The 21,738-nt window shown below is 47.6% G+C and overlaps 1 pseudogene; it reads left to right on the top strand.

The window, feature by feature from the left end:
* Positions 1-21,738, top strand: part of LOC124014551 — a 181,734-nt pseudogene that overhangs the window by 62,917 nt on the left and 97,079 nt on the right.

The raw sequence follows: 21,738 nt of genomic DNA, 5'->3' as shown, positions 1-21,738 counted from the left end.
ACGATTCTGTGCTTCCAAATTTGTGGCAACAGTTTGGGGAAGGTCCTGTTCCTATTTAAACATAACAATGCCCCCATGCACAAAATGAGGTCCATACAGAAACGGTTTGTCAAGATTGGTGTGGAAGAACTTGACTAGCCTGCACAGAGTCCTGACCTCAACCCTATCGAACACCTTTGGGATGAATTGGAACTCCGACCGAGAGCCAGGCTTAATCGCCCAACATCAGTGTCCGACCTCACTAATGTTCTTGTGGCTGAATAGAAGCAAGTCCCCGTAGCAAGTCCCCGTAGCAATGTTAAAACATCTAGTGGAAAGCCTTCCCAGAAGAGTGGAGGCTGTTATAGCAGCAAAGGGGGACCAACTCCATATGAATGCCCATAGTTTTGGAATGAGATGTTTGACGAGAAGGTGTCCACATACTTTTGGTCATGTGGTGTATGTGGATATTCTCCCTGGCTCTCCTTCATGACACAGATAGGGTTATATAACGCTGTCACACAAATCGTCTCCGCAGCACATGGGCAGGACAGTGACATGGTCCATTTGGACTGGGTGAAGGAGTAAGAGGGAAACTCCCAACACGAGGGTTGTCATTAAAGAAGAGAATGTGTCTGGAGTACTTATGGTTGAGGGCTGATGGCTGAGGGCTGATGGCTGAGGGCTGATGGTTGAGGGCTGATGGCTGAGGGCTGATGGTTGAGGGCTGATGGCTGAAGGCTGAGGGCTGATGGTTGAGGGCTGATGGCTGATGGCTGGTGGCTGATGGTTGATGGCTGGTGGCTGATGGCTGGTGGCTGATGGTTGATGGCTGGTGGTTGATGGCTGGTGGTTGATGGTTGATGGCTGGTGGTTGATGGTTGATGGTTGGTGGCTGGTGGCTGATGGCTGGTGGTTGATGGCTGGTGGCTGATGGTTGATGGCTGATGGTTGACGGCTGGTGGTTGAAGGCTGACAGTTGACTGCTGATGGTTGATGGTTGATGGTTGATGCTTGCTCTCAGGGATTTTGACAAGCAGAGTGGAATAGATTGGATCCATCTCGTCACGCTGCTCTTCACACCCACATCTCTCCAGAAAGAGAAAGAGGGAGATGGGTGGTGGTGGTGCTAATTAGTTTTACATGCCGGAGGTCTGCAGAGAAGGTGATGATCAGACAACAAAATGGCCCATCCAGCACCATCCAATACCAACTAGTACCATCCACTACCATCCACTACCATCCACTACCATCCAGTACCATCCAATACCATCCAGTACCATCCACTACCATCCACTACCATCCACTACCATCCACTACCATCCACTACAATCCACTACCATCCACTACAATCCACTACCATCCACTACCATCCAATACCAACTAGTACCATCCACTATCATCCACTACCATCCACTACCATCCACAATACCATCCACTACCATCCACTACCATCCAATACCATCCACTATCATCCACTATCATCCACTACCATCCACTACCATCCACTACCATCCACTACCATCCACTACCATCCACTACCATTCACTACCATCCACTACCATCCACTACCATCCACTACCATCCACTACCACAATCCACTACCATCCACTACAATCCACTACCATCCACTACCATCCAATACCAACTAGTACCATCCACTATCATCCACTACCATCCACTACCATCCACTACCATCCAATACCATCCACTACCATCCAATACCAACTAGTACCATCCACTACCATCCACTACCATCCAATACCATCCACTATCATCCACTATCATCCACTACCATCCAATACCAACTAGTACCATCCAATACCATCCACTATCATCCACTATCATCCACTACCATCCAATACCAACTAGTACCATCCAATACCATCCACTATCATCCACTATCATCCACTACCATCCACTACCATCCAGTACCATCCACTACCATCCACTACCATCCACTATCATCCACTACCATCCAATACCAACTAGTACCATCCAATACCATCCACTACCATCCACTACCATCCACTACCATCCAATACCAACTAGTACCATCCAATACCATCCACTACCATCCACTACCATCCACTACCATCCAATACCAACTAGTACCATCCAATACCATCCACTACCATCCACTATCATCCACTACCATCCAATACCAACTAGTACCATCCAATACCATCCACTACCATCCACTACCATCCACTACCATCCAGTACCATCCACTACCATCCACTACCATCCACTACCATCCAGTACCATCCACTACCATCCACTACCATCCAGTACCACCGGCATGAGGAATCATCTCAGAGGGGAGGTGCTGGGGCCTCCGTGGAGGGAGTGGATGCTGCGGTGGGGATGGACAGACCCTGTGAAGGGCTGCTGTTATTGGCATTGGCTTTTCATTGTTAGGAGACACACGAGTCTCATAGTCTCACACACACGTTTGTTTTCACAACGGTGTTGCTAGAACCTTCAGAGAGGGAGACTCTCAGGGAGATCAGTGTGAATAAACGTTTTGATTTCATAGTGAGCTTGTGACCCTGGCTGTGTGTGTGTGTGTGTGTGTGTGTGTGTGTGTGTGTGTGTGTGTGTGTGTGTGTGTGTGCGTGTGTGTGTGTGTGTGTCTGTGTCTGTGTGTCTGTGCGTGCGTGCGTGCGTGCGTGCGTGCGTGCGTGCGTGCGTGCGTGCGTGCGTGCGCCTGCTTCTACTTGTCTACTTGCTTCTACCTGCCTGCCCGCAGGCTTGTGGGCAGACGGGCTGATTTTTCAGTCTGTGTCTGTTAGTGTATAACTTATATATGGTGTGGGTGCAGAGAGATTAAAGCCAAGAGTCCGTGTTTACATGCCTATCGTTTGTCTGCACACCTGCTTTGAACTAACTGTAATCCTGCCCTCCGATCGCTGTGAACTGCCACTTAGTTGCATCAGTCAGAAGAGGTGTTCAGTTCATCAGAGGCTGGTCCTGCTGGGGGACCAAGCGAGCCGGGCCTGATCTCTTGTCCTGCATCACACCACGGCCCATATCTCCACCACAGCACGGCCTGCTTCTCTCTGCTCCTCAGCCGGCCTGCTTCCCTCTGCTCCTCAGCCGGTCTGCTCCTCAGCCGGTCTGCTCCTCAGCCGGTCTGCTCCTCAGCCGGCCTGCTTCCCTCTGCTCCTCAGCCGGCCTGCTTCTCAGCCGTTCTGCTCCTCAGCCGGTCTGCTTCCCTCTGCTCCTCAGCCGGCCTGCTTCCCTCTGCTCCTCAGCCGGTCTGCTCCTCAGCCGGTCTGCTTCTCTCTGCTCCTCAGCCGGTCTGCTTCCCTCTGCTCCTCAGCCGGCCTGCTTCCCTCTGCTCCTCAGCCGGCCTGCTTCTCCCTGCTCCTCAGCCGGCCTGCTTCTCTCTGCTCCTCAGCCGGCCTGCTTCTCTCTGCTCCTCAGCCGGTCTGCTCCTCAGCCGGTCTGATTCTCAGTGCTCCTCAGCCGGCCTGCTTCCCTCTGCTCCTCAGCCGGTCTGATTCTCAGTGCTCCTCAGCCGGCCTGCTTCCCTCTGCTCCTCAGCCGGTCTGCTTCTCTCTGCTCCTCAGCCGGCCTGCTTCTCTCTGCTCCTCAGCCGGTCTGCTTCTCTCTGCTCCTCAGCCGTTCTGCTCCTCAGCCGTTCTACTCCTCAGCCGGCCTGCTTCCCTCTGCTCCTCAGCCGGCCTGCTTCTCCCTGCTCCTCAGCCGGCCTGCTTCCCTCTGCTCCTCAGCCGGTCTGCTCCTCAGCCGGCCTGCTTCCCTCTGCTCCTCAGCCGGCCTGCTTCCCTCTGCTCCTCAGCCGGTCTGCTCCTCAGCCGGTCTGCTTCCCTCTGCTCCTCAGCCGGCCTGCTTCTCTCTGCTCCCCATCCGGTCTGCTCCTCAGCCGGTCTGCTTCTCTCTACTCCTCAGCCGGCCTGCTTCTCTCTGCTCCTCAGCCGGTCTGCTTCTCTCTGCTCCTCAGCCGGTCTGCTTCTCTCTGCTCCTCAGCCGGCCTGCTTCTCTCTGCTCCCCATCCGGTCTGCTCCTCAGCCGGCCTGCTTCTCTCTGCTCCCCATCCGGTCTGCTCCTCAGCTGGCCTGCTTCCCTCTGCTCCTCAGCCGGCCTGCTTCCCTCTGCTCCTCAGCCGGTCTGCTTCTCTCTGCTCCTCAGCCGGCCTGCTTCCCTCTGCTCCTCAGCCGGCCTGCTTCTCTCTGCTCCTCAGCCGGTCTGCTTCTCTCTGCTCCTCAGCCGATCTGCTTCTCTCTGCTCCTCAGCCGGCCTGCTTCTCTCTGCTCCCCATCCGGTCTGCTCCTCAGCCGGCCTGCTTCTCTCTGCTCCCCATCCGGTCTGCTCCTCAGCCGGCCTGCTTCCCTCTGCTCCTCAGCCGTTCTGCTCCTCAGCCATCTGCCCAGCTCCCCTGTAGATGTAGTCCTACACTTAGCCGTGTTTGCTTCAGCCACACCCAGTCTTTCCCCAACTGACTTCCTGAAGTCTCCTCAAACTGTTAGATTCACAGAAGTCATCAGACTCCCCAGACCAATGTATTGTATCTTGGAATGTCACATTGAATTTTTAATAAGGAACCAAATGAAATGAGTCGTAGCCAATAATAAACCATTAGACTGCATTAGTCCACAGGGGGTATCGCTCCGTGCTGCTCGTTGATGAGAGTCTGCCTGGCTGTACAGAACAGGACAAGGATGGTGGGCCGTCCTATAGTAGAGACAGAGACGGATGGGGGGGGGCTCACAGTCACCGGGCTGATGAGTCTTTCTGTAGGTAATATTATCACTTTTAGGAGGTGAATTAGACATAAAGATGACATTAAGAGTTATACGCCATCTCATTAATTTCTCATCTAACACATTTAAAGTTAATTATTCATGTTTATTGCGGGCTGAAAATGAGTTTGTGGAAGATTGCCCACAGATGTGATTAAGCAGTCTTAAGTGCATTGAAGTGACTTGTCATTTACATTTGAGTCATTTAGCAGACGCTCTTATCCAGAGCGACTTATAGGAACAATTAGGGTTAAGCGCCTTGCTCAAGGGCACATCGGCATATTTTTTCCCATCCCTAGTCGGCTCAGAGATTCAGAACTGCAACATGTTTTATCACTGGCTCAACTCTCTTAACCACAAGGCTACCTGCCTGGTTCTGTGTGTGTGTGTGTGTGTGTGTGTGTGTGTGTGTGTGTGTGTGTGTGTGTGTGTGTGTGTGTGTGCGTGCGTGCGTGCGTGCGTGCGTGCGTGCGTGCGTGCGTGCGTGCGTGCGCGTGTGCGTGCGTGTGTGTGTGCGCGTGTGTGCGTGCGTGTGTGTGTGTGTGCGTGTGTGTGTGTGTGTGTGTGTGTGTGTGTGTGTGTGTGTGTGTGTGTGTGTGTGTGTGTGTGTGTGTGCCTACCTGCCTGGTTCGTTGACAGACTGATTAACCGTTCATCACCTGGTTTACATTTTGCTTTACATGTGTGTTTCAACAAGGCCTTACAGAAGACTGTGTTGTACAGAAAGACACTAGGGAGGGAAAGGAACCCGAAGGCGAGGATGTATTAATGGATCTGGAGCTTTTGGGTCGTTGGTCAGAATTAACTAAGGATGACCAACAGCTTGAGAGGCTCGTCTGTAATTTAGCTACATTTTTACTGTCTCTTCGCCTCATTGGCCAGCTTGTGTTCAATCAGCTGATGATTATCTGGGGGAACTTTGGGAGTTGTACAGACAGCAGTAAGCAGCGCCGCCTGTAGCTCTTGCCTTTGAGCTAATGCTAATGCTTATGCTAATGCTAATGCTTATGCTAATGCTAATGCTTGCTTTTCTCCAATGCTTTTTCCTACGGCCATCACCATGGGTGCATTTACAGTATGCATAACTATAGCTGCACAGCCAGACTGAATTATTATTTACATTTATTTTGTGCTTTAAATCTAGAAAGACTGTGTGCGCGGCTTGAGGAGATCGTTTGAAAATAGTCACTGAGAACCGCTATTTTTAGAACGGCATCATTTGATTTTTGCTTTATGATGTGAATGTAATTAACAATTGACTGTATTTGTCTCTTGGCACCATCCCAGGTTGAGGAAGGTAGTACTATATAGAGGTGAGGAAGGTAGTACTATATAGAGGTAAGGAAGGTAGTACTATATAGAGGTGAGGAAGGTAGTACTATATAGAGGTGAGGAAGGTAGTACTATATAGAGGTGAGGAAGGTAGTACTATATAGAGGTGAGGAAGGTAGTACTATATAGAGGTGAAGAAGGTAGTACTATATAGAGGTGAGGAAGGTAGTACTATATAGAGGTGAGGAAGGTAGTACTCTATAGAGGTGAGGAAGGTAGCACTATATAGAGGTGAGGAAGGTAGCACTATATAGAGGTGAGGAAGGTAGTACTATATAGAGGTGAGGAAGGTAGTACTATATAGAGGTGAGGAAGGTAGTACTATATAGAGGTGAAGAAGGTAGTACTATATAGAGGTGAAGAAGGTAGTACTATATAGAGGTGAGGAAGGTAGTACTATATAGAGGTGAAGAAGGTAGTACTATATAGAGGTGAAGAAGGTAGTACTCTATAGAGGTGAGGAAGGTAGCACTATATAGAGGTGAGGAAGGTAGCACTATATAGAGGTGAGGAAGGTAGTACTATATAGAGGTGAGGAAGGTAGTACTATATAGAGGTGAGGAAGGTAGTACTATATAGAGGTGAAGAAGGTAGTACTATATAGATGTGAGGAAGGTAGTACTATATAGAGGTGAGGAAGGTAGTACTATATAGAGGTGAAGAAGGTAGTACTATATAGAGGTGAAGAAGGTAGTACTATATAGAGGTGAGGAAGGTAGTACTATATAGAGGTGAGGAAGGTAGTACTATATAGAGGTGAAGAAGGTAGTACTATATAGATGTGAGGAAGGTAGTACTATATAGAGGTGAGGAAGGTAGTACTATATAGAGGTGAAGAAGGTAGTACTATATAGAGGTGTCTCCCTGCAATACAGAGCTGATATACAGTATGGCTCTATGCATAGACCTTGTCCTTATCATTGATTCCTTGTTGAACATGGCAATGGTTTATAGTAAAGGTGCCCTGTACAGTCTGAGCAGAAAGACACCTTTCTTGCCTGCATCAACATAAATGCATTAAATTGTGTCACATTGGTGCTTGTTATTGATAAGGTTTCGTGACTTCTTTGTCCCTAGTTTTATCTGTGCATGAATCAGCTGCAGGCAGCCCAATGTCTCCATAGTAGAGTGTGTGGTCTCCATAGTAAAGTGTATGGCCTCCATAGTAAAGTGTATGGCCTCCATAGTAGAGTGTATGGCCTCCATAGTAAAGTGTATGGTCTCCATAGTAAAGTGTATGGTCTCCATAGTAAAGTGTATGGCCTCCATAGTAAAGTGTATGGCCTCCATAGTAAAGTGTATGGCCTCCATAGTAAAGTGTGTGGCCTCCATAGTAAAGTGTATGGCCTCCATAGTAAAGTGTGTGGCCTCCATAGTAAAGTGTATGGCCTCCATAGTAAAGTGTATGGCCTCCATAGTAAAGTGTATGGCCTCCATAGTAAAGTGTATGGTCTCCATAGTAAAGTGTATGGCCTCCATAGTAAAGTATGTGGCCTCCATAGTAAAGTGTATGGCCTCCATAGTAGAGTGTATGGCCTAGTTACTGCTGGGAGAGCAATTAAAGGTTACCGAGATTAATGAAGGAGATGGAAGGTAGGTTGAGGGACAAGGAAGTAGATTGTAGATTGAAGGCGATGGAGGTAGATTGGAGGCGACGGAGTTAGAGGTAGATTGGAGGAGATGGAGGTAGATTGGAGGTAGATTGAAGGCAATGGAGGTAGATTGGAGGTAGATTGAAGGCGATGGAGATAGATTGAAGGCGATGGAGGTAGATTGAAGGTAGATTGGAGGAGATGGAGGTAGATTGAAGGAGATGGAGGTAGATTGGAGGTAGATTGAAGGAGATGGAGGTAGATTGAAGGAGATGGAGGTAGATTGAAGGAGATGGAGGTAGATTGAAGGCGATGGAGGTAGATTGGAGGTAGATTGAAGGCGATGGAGATAGATTGGAGGTAGATTGAAGGAGATGGAGGTAGATTGAAGGCGATGGAGGTAGATTGAAGGCGATGGAGGTAGATTGGAGGTAGATTGAAGGAGATGGAGGTAGATTGAAGGCGATGGAGGTAGATTGAAGGCGATGGAGGTAGATTGGAGGTAGATTGAAGGAGATGGAGGTAGATTGGAGGTAGATTGAAGGAGATGGAGGTAGATTGAAGGAGATGGAGGTAGATTGGAGGTAGATTGAAGGAGATGGAGGTAGATTGAAGGCGATGGAGGTAGATTGGAGGTAGATTGAAGGAGATGGAGGTAGATTGAAGGCGATGGAGGTAGATTGAAGGCGATGGAGGTAGATTGGAGGTAGATTGAAGGCGATGGAGGTAGATTGGAGGTAGATTGAAGGTGATGGAGGTAGATTGGAGGAGATGGAGGTAGAATGGAGGTAGATTGGAGGTAGATTGAAGGTGATGGAGGTAGATTGGAGGAGATGGAGGTAGATTGAAGGAGATGGAGGTAGATTGAAGGAGATGGAGGTAAATTGAAGGAGATGGAGGTAGATTGAAGGAGATGGAGGTAGATTGGAGGAGATGGAGGTAGATTGAAGGAGATGGATTGTGACAGATAGGCAGATAGAGAGAGTAAGTAGATGTAGTGAAAAGGGCCGCTCCGTCACTGCCAATTGAGCGAGGCTGACAGTGGTGTGGTGTGGGAGCACAGCTACTCCCAGCCTGCCTTCATCAAGCTGAGCAGCTCAGACTGGAGTGATACTGAGAGGTCCATCCTGCTCCATTTATTCTCCTCAGCCTACTGTCTGCCTCGGTCCATGCTCCAGCTCAGTGGGGGGGTCGAATGGAAAGCCATCCGTTTCATTTTTCTCCCCACATTTACATTTAAGTCATTTAGCAGACGCTCTTATCCAGAGCGACTTACCCCAATTGGTAGTTACAGTCTTGTCCCGTCGCTGCATCTCCCATACGGACTCGGGAGAGGCGAAGGTCGAGAGCCGCGTGTCCTCTGAAACACGACCCTTCCAAGCAGCGCTGCTTCTTGACATAAGCGGAGGAGACGCTGTACACCTTGCGACCGTGCCCTTGTGACATGCGCCCGGCCTACCACAAGGAGTCGCTAGAGCACAATGGGACAAGGACATCCCGGCCGGTCAAACCCTCAAACCCGGACAATGCTGGGCACCGCCACATGGGTTTCCTGGTCTCGGGCCGGCAGCTACACAACCCGGGATTGAACCAGGATCTGTAGTGACGCAGCTAGCACTGTGATGCAGTGCTTTAGACCACTGCACCACTCGGGAGGTCACAGCCATCGATTTTCTGAGGATGAAGATGAGTCATTAACACTGATATTGCAGAAGTCTGCTTCTTCTTCTATGTGTGCATGCTTGCGTGTGCCTGTGTGTGTGTGTGTTTGTGCGTGTGTGTGTGTGTGTTTGCATGTGTGCGTGCGTGTGTGTGTGCCTGTGTGTGTGTGTGTGCGTGCTTGCGTGTGCCTGTGTGTGTGTGTGTGTGTGTGTGCGTGCGTGCGTGCGTGCGTGTGTGTGTGTGTGTGTGTGTGTGTGTGTGTGTGTGTGTGTGTGTGTGTGTGTGTGTGTGTGTGTGTGTGTGTGTGTGTGTGTGTGTGTGTGTGTGTGTGTGTGTGTGTGTGTGCGTGTGGCCTTTATGCTTACATGCATACTCCTGTGCCTGCACATGCCAAGATCAGAGTGTGTGCTGGTGTGTATCCATGTGGACTAGGGTACGAGGGACTGGGAAGAATATTAAAACACCCCTCGGTTCCTCCCTACGTAGACATTAGTGGAGTAGATTTAATTTGTGCCCTCTGTTACTAAACCCATGCAACACGTGTAGATGGCCTTACTGCTCTGATTATTATCATAGAGAGCATTGATCTGGCTGACTTGTATTAGTGAGGTTGTTGTGTGTTTCAACATGATGACATCCCTGTCCCTAACCTAATAGCTCATTTTCAGATTTTTTTTTTCTTCTGATATATCTGAAATGAATGTTCTCCTCTCTGTGGAAAAGGTCATTGGTAGCAGTAATTGCAGTTCTGAGGTGAAGATGGGGGGAAAAAAAAGTTTCAGATATGAATCCAAGGTCTTTTCCACGAAATGTAAGAGGTGATTAACTCAAGAAGAATAGTCATCTTTGCTCATGTCACTTTGTCTCTGACTTCATAGCAAGATGTTATTTTGAGTCCAATTTTGTCTTTATTTAAATCCCGATTTCCGGCATCTCTTGCACCAGGCAGGTATGGTGTCCAACTCATGGCTGTTTAGAGAGCTTTCACCTGAGCATTGGTGCGAAGGGGTTTACCTAAAGGCCATTGTAATGAAGTAATGATAAGTGATAGGCTGATTAAACCATTCTCCTGAGCTGTGGGCAAGCTGGTTAACCACTGTCGCCAAACCAGCCCAACCCAGTCCAACCCAAACCAGCCTAGCCTAAACCAGCCCAGCCCAACCAAGCACAAACCAACCCAACCCATCCCAAACCAACCCAACCCAGCCCAAACCTGCCCAACCAAGCACAAATCAACCCAGCCCAAACCAGCCCAACCCAGACCAACCCATCCCAGACCGGCCCAACCCAACCCAACCCAGCTCATACCAGCCCAATCCACCCCAACCCAACCCAGCCCAACCCAGTTTTACCCAACCCAGCCCAAACCACCAATCAATCAAATTTATTCATAAATCCCTTCTTACGTCAGCTGATGTCACAAAGTGCTGTACAGAAACTCAGCCTAAAACCCCAAACAGCAAGCAATGCAGGTGTAGAAGCACGGTGACTAAGGAAAAACTCCCTAGAAAGGCCAGAACCTAGGATGAAACCTAGAGAGGAACCAGGCTATGAGGGGTGGACAGTCCTCTTCTGGCTGTAACGGGTGGAGATTATAACAGAACATGGCCAAGATGTTCAAATGTTAATAGATGACCAGCAGGGTCAAATAATAATAATCACAGCGGTTGTCGAGGGTCAGCACCTCAGGAATAAATGTCAGTTGGCTTTTCATTCAGAGTATCTCTACCGCTCCTGTTGTCTCTAGAGCGTTGAAAACAGCAGGTCTGTGACAGGTAGCACGTCCGGTGAACAGGTCAGGGTTCCATAGCCGCAGGCAGAACAGTTGAAACTGGAGCAGCAGCATGGCCAGTTGGACTGGGGACAGCAAGGAGTCATCAGGCCAGGTAGTCCTGAGGCATGGTCCTAGGTCCTCCGAGAGAGAGAAAGAACGAAAGAAAGAGAGAATGAAAGAGAGAAAAAGAGGGAAAGAGAGAGAGAATTAGAGAGAGAAAACTTAAAATTCATATAGGACACCGGATAAGACAGGAGAAATACTCCAGATATAACAGACTGATCCTAGCCTCCCGACACATAAACTACTGCAGCATAAATACTGGAGGCTGAGACAGGAGTAGTCGGGAGACACTGTGGCCCCGTCCGACGATACCCCCGGACAGGGCCAAACAGGCAGGATATAACCCCACCCACTTTGCCAAAGCACAGCCCCCACACCACTAGGGGGATATCTTCAACCACCAACTTACCATCCTGAGACAAGGCAGAGTGTAGCCCAATGATGCACCCCTCCTAGGGACGGCATGGAAGAGCACCAGTAAGCCAGTGACTCAGCCCCTGTAATAGGGTTAAAAATAATCCCATTTGTCAAATAAAATATATAGTGAAAACAATAGTGGTGCTAAAACGGAACCTTGAGGAACACCGAAATTTACAGTTGATTTGTCAGAGGACAAACCATCCACGGAGACAAACTGATATTTTTCCGTCAGATAAGATCTAAACCAGGCCAGAACTTGTCCTTGTAGACCAATTTGGGTTTCCAATCTCTCCAAAAGAATGTGGTGATCGATGGTATCAAAAGCAGCACTAAGGTCTAGGAGCACGAGGACAGATGCAAGAGCTTCAGCCAATAAAAGGTCATTTACCACCTTCACAAGTGCAGTCTCAGTGCTATGATGGGGTCTAAAACCAGACTGAAGCGTTTCGTATAAATTGTTTGTCTTCAGGAAGGCAGTGAGTTGCTGCGCAACAGATTTTTCAAAAATATTTGAGAGGAATGGAAGATTCGATATAGGCCGATAGTTTTTTCTATTTTCTGGGTCAAGGTTTGGCTTTTTCAAGAAAGGCTTTATTACTGCCACTTTTAATGAGTTTGGTACACATCCAGTGGATAGAGAGCCGTTTATTATGTTCAACATAGGAGGGCCAAGCACAGGAAGCAGCTCTTTCAGCAGTTTAGTTGGAATAGGGTTCAGTATACAGTTTGAAGGTTTAGAGGCCATGATTATTTTCATCAATGTGTCAAGAGATATAGTACTAAAACACTTGAGTGTCTCTCTTGATCCTAGGTCCTGGCAGTGTTGTGCAGACTCAGGACAACTAAGCTTTGGAGGAATACGCAGATTTAAAGAGGAGTCCGTAATTTTTTTTCTAATGATCATGATCTTTTCGTCAAAGAAGTACATTAATTTATCACTGCTGAAGTGAAAGCCATCCTCTCTTGGGGAATTCTGCTTTTTAGTAGCTTTGCTACAGTATCAAAATACATTTTGGATTGATCTTATTTTCCTCAATTAAGTTGGAAAAATAGGATGATCGAGCAGCAATAAGGGCTCTTCGATACGGCACGGTACTGTCTTTCCAAGCTAGTCAGAAGACTTCCAGTTTGGTGTAGCAGCAGTAAGGGCTCTTCGATACGGCACAGTACTGTCTTTCCAAGCTAGTCAGAAGACTTCCAGTTTGGTGTAGCAGCAGTAAGGGCTCTTCGATACGGCACGGTACTGTCTTTCCAAGCTAGTCAGAAGACTTCCAGTTTGGTGGAGCAGCAGTAAGGGCTCTTCGATACTGCACGGTACTGTCTCTCCAAGCTAGTAGGAAGACTTCCAGTTTGGTGGAGCAGCAGTAAGGGCTCTTCGATACTGCACGGTACTGTCTTTCCAAGCTAGTACATTTACATTACATTTAAGTCATTTAGCAGACGCTCTTATCCAGAGCGACTTACAAATTGGTGCATTCACCTTATGACATCCAGTGGGACAGTCACTTAACAATAGTGCATCTAAAACTTAGGGGGGGTGGGGTGAGAGGGATTACTTAACCTATCCTAGGTATTCCTTAAAGAGGTGGGGTTTCAGGTGTCTCCGGAAGGTGGTGATTGACTCCGCTGTCCTGGCGTCGTGAGGGAGTTTGTTCCACCATTGGGGGGCCAGGGCAGCGAACAGTTTTGACTGGGCTGAGCGGGAGCTGTACTTCCTCAGTGGTGGGGAGGCGAGCAGGCCAGAGGTGGATGAACGCAGTGCCCTTGTTTGGGTGTAGGGCCTGATCAGAGCCTGGAGGTACTGAGGTGCCGTTCCCCTCACAGCTCCGTAGGCAAGCACCATGGTCTTGTAGCGGATGCGAGCTTCAACTGGAAGCCAGTGGAGAGAACGGAGGAGCGGGGTGACGTGAGAGAACTTGGGAAGGTTGAACACCAGACGGGCTGCGGCGTTCTGGATGAGTTGAAGGGGTTTAATGGCACAGGCAGGGAGCCCAGCCAACAGCGAGTTGCAGTAATCCAGACGGGAGATGACAAGTGCCTGGATTAGGACCTGCGCCGCTTCCTGTGTGAGGCAGGGTCGTACTCTGCGGATGTTGTAGAGCATGAACCTACAGGAACGGGCCACCGCCTTGATGTTAGTTGAGAACGACAGGGTGTTGTCCAGGATCACGCCAAGGTTCTTGGCGCTCTGGGAGGAGGACACAATGGAGTTGTCAACCGTGATGGCGAGATCATGGAATGGGCAGTCCTTCCCCGGGAGGAAGAGCAGCTCCGTCTTGCCGAGGTTCAGCTTGAGGTGGTGATCCGTCATCCACACTGATATGTCTGCCAGACATGCAGAGATGCGATTCGCCACCTGGTCATCAGAAGGGGGAAAGGAGAAGATTAATTGTGTGTCATCTGCATAGCAATGATAAGAGAGACCATGTGAGGTTATGACAGAGCCAAGTGACTTGGTGTATAGCGAGAATAGGAGAGGGAAGAATAGTAGGAAGACTTCCAGTTTGGTGGAGCAGCAGTAAGGGCTCTTCGATACGGCACGGTACTGTCTCTCCAAGCTAGTAGGAAGACTTCCAGTTTGGTGTAGCAGCAGTAAGGGCTCTTCGATACGGCACAGTACTGTCTTTCCAAGCTAGTCAGAAGACTTCCAGTTTGGTGGAGCAGCAGTAAGGGCTCTTCGATACTGCATGGTACTGTCTCTCCAAGCTAGTAGGAAGACTTCCAGTTTGGTGGAGCAGCAATAAGGGCTCTTCGATACTGCACGGTACTGTCTTTCCAAGCTAGTAGGAAGACTTCCAGTTTGGTGGAGCAGCAATAAGGGCTCTTCGATACTGCACGGTACTGTCTCTCCAAGCTAGTAGGAAGACTTCCAGTTTGGTGGAGCAGCAGTAAGGGCTCTTCGATACTGCACGGTACTGTCTTTCCAAGCTAGTAGGAAGACTTCCAGTTTGGTGTAGCAGCAGTAAGGGCTCTTCGATACGGCACAGTACTGTCTTTCCAAGCTAGTCAGAAGACTTCCAGTTTGGTGGAGCAGCAGTAAGGGCTCTTCGATACTGCACGGTACTGTCTCTCCAAGCTAGTAGGAAGACTTCCAGTTTGGTGGAGCAGCAATAAGGGCTCTTCGATACGGCACGGTACTGTCTTTCCAAGCTAGTCGGAAGACTTCCAGTTTGGTGTGGCGCCATTTCCGTTCCAATTATCTGGAAGCTTGCTTCAGGGCTCGGATATATTCTGTATGTCAGGGAACTAGTTTCTTATGACAAATGTCTTTTGTTTTTAGGGGTGCAACTGCATCTAGGGGACTGTGCAAGGTTAAATTGAGTTCCTCAGTTAGGAGGTTAACTGATTTTTGTCCTCTGACATTGTTGGGTAGGCGGAGGGAGCCTGGAAGGGCATCTAGGGATCTTTGGGTTGTCCGAGAATTTATAGCACGACTTTTGATGATCCTTGGTTGGGGTCTGAGCAGATTATTTGTTGCGATTGCAAACGTAATAAAATGGTGGTCCGATAGTCCAGGATTATGAGGAAAAACATTAAGATCCACAACATTTATTCCATGGGACAAAACTAGGTCCAGAGTACGACTGTGGCAGTGAGTAGGTCCGGAGACATTTTGGACAAAACCCACTGAGTCGATGATGGCTCCGAAAGCCTTTTGGACTGGGTTTGTGGACTTTTCCATGTAAATATTAAAGTAACCAAAAATTAGAATATTATCTGCCATGACAACAAGGTCCAATAGGAATTCACAGAACTCAATGAGGAACGCTGTATATGGCCCAGGAGGCCTGTAAACAGTAGCTATAAAAAGTGATTGAGTAGGCTGCATAGCTTTTATGACTAGAAGCTCAAAAGACAAAAATGTTTTAGTTTTTTTGTAAATTGAAATTTGCTATCGTAAATGTTAGCAACACTGCCTCCTTTGCGGGATGCACGGGGGATATTGTCACTAGTGTAACCAGGAGGTGAGGCCTCATTTAACACAGTAAATTCATCAGGCTTGAGCCATGTTTCAGTCAGGCTAATCACATCACAATTATGATCAGTGATTAGTTCATTGACTATAACTGCCTTGGAAGTGAGGGATCTAACATTAAGTAGCCCTATTTTGAGATGTGAGGTATCACAACCTCTTTCAATAATGGCAGGAATGGAGGAGGTCTTTATCCTTGTGAGATTGCTAAGGCGAACACCACCATGTTTAGTTTTGCCCAACCCAGGTCGAGGCACAGACACGGTCTCAATGGGGATAGCTGAGCTGACTACACTGACTGTGCTAATGGGAGACTCTGCTAAACTGGCAGGTTGGCTAACAGCCTGCTGCCTGGCCTGTACCCTATTTCATTGTGGAGCTAGGGGAGTTAGAGCCCTGTCTATGTTCGTAGATAAGATGAGAGCACCCCTCCAGCTAGGATGGAGTCCGTCACTCCTCAGCAGGCCAGGCTTGGTCCTGTTTTTGGGTGAGTCCCAGAAAGAGGGCCAATTATCTACAAATTCTATATTTTGGGAGGAGCAGAAAACTGTTTTCAACCAGCGATTGAGTTGTGAGACTCTGCTGTAAGCTCATCACTCCCCCTAACTAGGAGGGGGCCAGAGACCATTGCTCGATGCTGACACATCTTTCTAGCTGATTTACACGCTGAACAGAGGAGGAGTAGGATGAGGGTACGGCTAAAGGCTATAAGAACTGGTCGTCAAGTGCGCTGGGGACAGAGAATAAAATGAGCAGATTTTTGTGTGTGGTAGAATAGATTCAAGGCATAATGTACAGACAAGGGTATGGTAGGATGTGAGTACAGTGGAGGTAAACCTAGGCGTTGAGTAACGATGATAGAGGTTTCGTCTCTGAAGGGACAAGCTAACCCAGGTGAGGTCTCCGAATGTGTGTGGGGTGGGACGAAAGAGCTAACTAAGGCATTTTGACTGAAGGCTCTACAGTGTAATAAAACAGTAAAAACTAGCCAAAACAGCAGTAGACAAGGCATATTGACATTAGAGAGAGGCATAAAGCAATTACAGGTGTTGATTAGGAGAGCTAAGACAACAAGTTAGAGGCTGGGGCCGACAGGTAAATGGTGATGAATGGGCAGAGCGGGTCAGTTAGGTACATACAGGACCTGAGTTAGAGGCTGGGGCCGACAGGTAAATGGTGATGAATGGGCAGAGCGGGTCAGTTAGGTACATACAGGACCTGAGTTCGAGGCTGGGGCCGATAGGTAAATGGTGATGAATGGGCAGAGTGGGTCAGTTAGGTACATACAGGACCAGAGTTTGAGGCTGGGGCCGACAGGTAAACTAAAGGTACCGTGTTATTGTAACAGTCCAGGGGGCATCAGCTGTGTAGCCGTGTGATCATAGGGTCAAAAGAGCAGTAACAGACGAGTCAGGGTGCCGTTCGGTAGTCACTACGACACTAGGAGAGCAGGGGACACAGCGTTCAGATAAATAAAAATAGCAGATCCGTACTACATTGGGTATTCCATTTTCCACATTCCATTTTTCTCTCTCTCTCTCTGCCTCTCTCTCTGTCTCTCTCTCTCTCTCTCTCTCTCTCTCTCTCTCTCTCTCTCTCTCTCTCTCTCTCTCTCTCTCTCTCTCTCTCTCTCTCTCTCTCTCTCTCTCTCTCTCTCTCTCAGCTCTAAACTTGTTAGGGCTCAACTGGCAGCTGAAGCCGGCTGATGGACACCTGATCAACAACGGCCTGAGCACTGAGCTGCCGGGCATCAGCGACGTGGCAACAGTGCCCTCCGGAGGCAGAGGTAAGAACAGCCAGAGTCTGCATGGCTACCGCCCCTGGCCATGGTGCTGAAACCCTCCTTTACACTACACTGAGGCTACATGGATGACAGGAGCCTGGGGCTCGAACAACTAGTGAGGCCTGCAGATTAAACTGTTCTGGTAGATGAATGAATTTGAAGGTAGCATGTAGTACAAATGTACAGACTGCTAATGTAATAGACAGTAAAGAGCAAGAAGACCCTGGCTTTCATTCGTTAGTGAACAAATTACAACGAGTTCTCCTGTTTGAATTATAGTGCAGCTTACCTTGTCTGGGGCATAACTGTTCTAGAATCGTAATTACATCATGTTCTAGAATCGTAATTGCATCATGTTCTAGAATCGTAATTGCATCATGTTCTAGAATCGTAATTACATCATGTTCTAGAATCGTAATTACATCATGTTCTAGAATCGTAATTACATCATGTTCTAGAATCGTAATTACATCATGTTCTAGAATCGTAATTACATCATGTTCTAGAATCGTAATTACATCATGTTCTAGAATCGTAATTACATCATGTTCTAGAATCGTAATTACATCATGTTCTAGAATCGTAATTACATCATGTTCTAGAATCGTAATTACATCATGTTCTAGAATCGTAATTGCATCATGTTCTAGAATCGTAATTACATCATGTTCTAGAATTGTAATTACATCATGTTCTAGAATCGTAATTACATCATGTTCTAGAATCGTAATTACATCATGTTCTAGAATCGTAATTACATCATGTTCTAGAATCGTAATTACATCAACAGAATGTACACAGGTTCTATTGAAGGAGCTAATTGCATTATTTAACTTAGTTAGTTTGACATTTGCAGTCGACGCCTAATCTAAAGATGACACCAAGGCTCGCGGTCTGTCCAACATGTTGCCGTAATGTCGCAATTTCCCTAAAACATTAGAAAACAAGCTCTCAGATAAATCCTTAGTAATTCCTCCCTCATACCAATGCACATTTGTTTGATTTCTGCTAAAACCAAATATCCCTTCCTTCAGTCTGTGGAATTGTCTGGTCGTCTTAAATTAGGAGGGCAGTAACAACACCATGTAATCCAGCGAGAGGAGGCGTAGCGTGGGTGGAAGGTGCTGTGAAACCGCTCTCTGAAGGGTTTTTCCAAGCGTCGGCTTTGATGGAGGTCCTCTGGAGTGGTTCTGAGAAGCCGCCAACTACGAGCTGTCTCATGAGCCGACACACAGACAGACGCACACTGCCCGTCTGGGACGAGCTAGCTTGTTTTAGTCAGACGCGGAATTTGAATTTGCCTGGTCTTCATGTCATTAGAGAAGGTTGTGGAAAGGACAAGATATGAGTGGGTGCACATCTGTCATCTGTTGGGAATGGTACCAAAACCATTCATTCACTGGGAAGATACAGCAGTCTGGTTGGGCTCTCCTGGGGTTCGGTGGCAACAGTTTTACATAAGACTGTGTTGTGGCAGACTTCAGACTAAATTGTTGATGCCTCCCCAAACTCTGGGGCTTGGGTCCAGGTGTCTACAGGAGGTGAGGTGATCTCTGCTGTACAGCCGTAGAGAAGGAGATGTAAGACTGTTCTGGAGGCCAGCCAGAGTATTGTGGTTATAAAGACTGTTCTGGAGGCCAGCCAGAGCATTGTGGTTATAAAGACTGTTCTGGAGGCCAGTCAGAGCATTGTGGTTATAAATACTGTTCTGGAGGCCAGTCAGAGAATTGTGGTTATAAAGACTGTTCTGGAGGCCAGTCAGAGTATTGTGGTTATAAAGACTGTTCTGGAGGCCAGCCAGAGTATTGTGGTTATAAAGACTGTTCTGGAGGCCAGCCAGAGCATTGTGGTTATAAAGACTGTTCTGGAGGCCAGTCAGAGTATTGTGTTTATAAAGACTGTTCTGGAGGCCAGTCAGAGTATTGTGGTTATAAAGACTGTTCTGGAGGCCAGCCAGAGCATTGTGGTTATAAAGACTGTTCTGGAGGCCAGTCAGAGTATTGTGTTTATAAAGACTGTTCTGGAGGCCAGTCAGAGTATTGTGTTTATAAAGACTGTTCGGGAGGCCAGTCAGAGTATTGTGTTTATAAAGACTGTTCTGGAGGCCAGTCAGAGTATTGTTGTTATAAAGACTGTTCTGGAGGCCAGCCAGAGCATTGTTGTTATAAAGACTGTTCTGGAGGCCAGCCAGAGCATTGTGGTTATAAAGACTGTTCTGGAGGCCAGCCAGAGCATTGTGGTTATAAAGACTGTTCTGGAGGCCAGCCAGAGCATTGTGGTTATAAAGACTGTTCTGGAGGCCAGTCAGAGTATTGTGTTTATAAAGACTGTTCTGGAGGCCAGTCAGAGTATTGTGGTTATAAAGACTGTTCTGGAGGCCAGTCAGAGTATTGTGTTTATAAAGACTGTTCTGGAGGCCAGTCAGAGTATTGTTGTTATAAAGACTGTTCTGGAGGCCAGTCAGAGTATTGTGGTTATAAAGACTGTTCTGGAGGCCAGTCAGAGTATTGTGGTTATAAAGACTGTTCTGGAGGCCAGCCAGAGTATTGTGTTTATAAATACTGTTCTGGAGGCCGGCCAGAGTATTGTGGTTATAAAGACTGTTCTGGAGGCCAGTCAGAGTATTGTGGTTATAAAGACTGTTCTGGAGGCCAGTCAGAGTATTGTGGTTATAAAGACTGTTCTGGAGGCCAGCCAGAGCATTGTGGTTATAAAGACTGTTCTGGAGGCCAGTCAGAGCATTGTGGTTATAAAGACTGTTCTGGAGGCCAGTCAGAGTATTGTGTTTATAAAGACTGTTCTGGAGGCCAGTCAGAGTATTGTGGTTATAAAGACTGTTCTGGAGGCCAGTCAGAGTATTGTGTTTATAAAGACTGTTCTGGAGGCCAGTCAGAGCATTGTGGTTATAAAGACTGTTCTGGAGGCCAGTCAGAGCATTGTGGTTATAAAGACTGTTCTGGAGGCCAGTCAGAGCATTGTGGTTATAAAGACTGTTCTGGAGGCCAGTCAGAGTATTGTTGTTATAAAGACTGTTCTGGAGGCCAGTCAGAGTATTGTGTTTATAAAGACTGTTCTGGAGGCCAGTCAGAGCATTGTGGTTATAAAGACTGTTCTGGAGGCCAGTCAGAGCATTGTGGTTATAAAGACTGTTCTGGAGGCCAGTCAGAGTATTGTGGTTATAACGACTGTTCTGGAGGCCAGTCAGAGTATTGTGGTTATAAAGACTGTTCTGGATGCCAGTCAGAGCAGTGTGGTTATAAAGACTGTTCTGGAGGCCAGTCAGAGTATTGTGGTTATAAAGACTGTTCTGGAGGCCAGTCAGAGTATTGTGTTTATAAAGACTGTTCCGGAGGCCAGTCAGAGCATTGTGGTTATAAAGACTGTTCTGGAGGCCAGTCAGAGTATTGTGGTTATAAAGACTGTTCTGGAGGCCAGTCAGAGTATTGTGGTTATAAAGACTGTTCTGGAGGCCAGTCAGAGTATTGTGGTTATAAAGACTGTTCTGGAGGCCAGTCAGAGTATTGTGGTTATAAAGACTGTTCTGGAGGCCAGTCAGAGTATTGTGGTTATAAAGACTGTTCTGGAGGCCAGTCAGAGTATTGTGGTTATAAAGACTGTTCTGGAGGCCAGTCAGAGTATTGTGGTTATAAAGACTGTTCTGGAGGCCAGCCAGAGCATTGTGGTTATAAAGGCTGTTCTGGAGGCCAGTCAGAGCATTGTGGTTATAAAGACTGTTCTGGAGGCCAGTCAGAGTATTGTGTTTATAAAGACTGTTCTGGAGGCCAGTCAGAGTATTGTGGTTATAAAGACTGTTCTGGAGGCCAGTCAGAGTATTGTGTTTATAAAGACTGTTCTGGAGGCCAGTCAGAGCATTGTGGTTATAAAGACTGTTCTGGAGGCCAGTCAGAGCATTGTGGTTATAAAGACTGTTCTGGAGGCCAGTCAGAGTATTGTTGTTATAAAGACTGTTCTGGAGGCCAGTCAGAGTATTGTGTTTATAAAGACTGTTCTGGAGGCCAGTCAGAGCATTGTGGTTATAAAGACTGTTCTGGAGGCCAGTCAGAGCATTGTGGTTATAAAGACTGTTCTGGAGGCCAGTCAGAGTATTGTGGTTATAAAGACTGTTCTGGAGGCCAGTCAGAGTATTGTGGTTATAAAGACTGTTCTGGAGGCCAGTCAGAGTATTGTGTTTATAAAGACTGTTCCGGAGGCCAGTCAGAGCATTGTGGTTATAAAGACTGTTCTGGAGGCCAGTCAGAGTATTGTGGTTATAAAGACTGTTCTGGAGGCCAGTCAGAGTATTGTGGTTATAAAGACTGTTCTGGAGGCCAGTCAGAGTATTGTGGTTATAAAGACTGTTCTGGAGGCCAGTCAGAGTATTGTGGTTATAAAGA

This window comes from Oncorhynchus gorbuscha, linkage group LG02 (genome assembly GCF_021184085.1).
Source record: "Oncorhynchus gorbuscha isolate QuinsamMale2020 ecotype Even-year linkage group LG02, OgorEven_v1.0, whole genome shotgun sequence".
In the NCBI taxonomy this organism is placed as follows: domain Eukaryota; kingdom Metazoa; phylum Chordata; class Actinopteri; order Salmoniformes; family Salmonidae; genus Oncorhynchus; species Oncorhynchus gorbuscha.
Note: the sequence above shows the minus strand (reverse complement) of the source record. Positions and strands in the feature narration are given on the sequence as shown.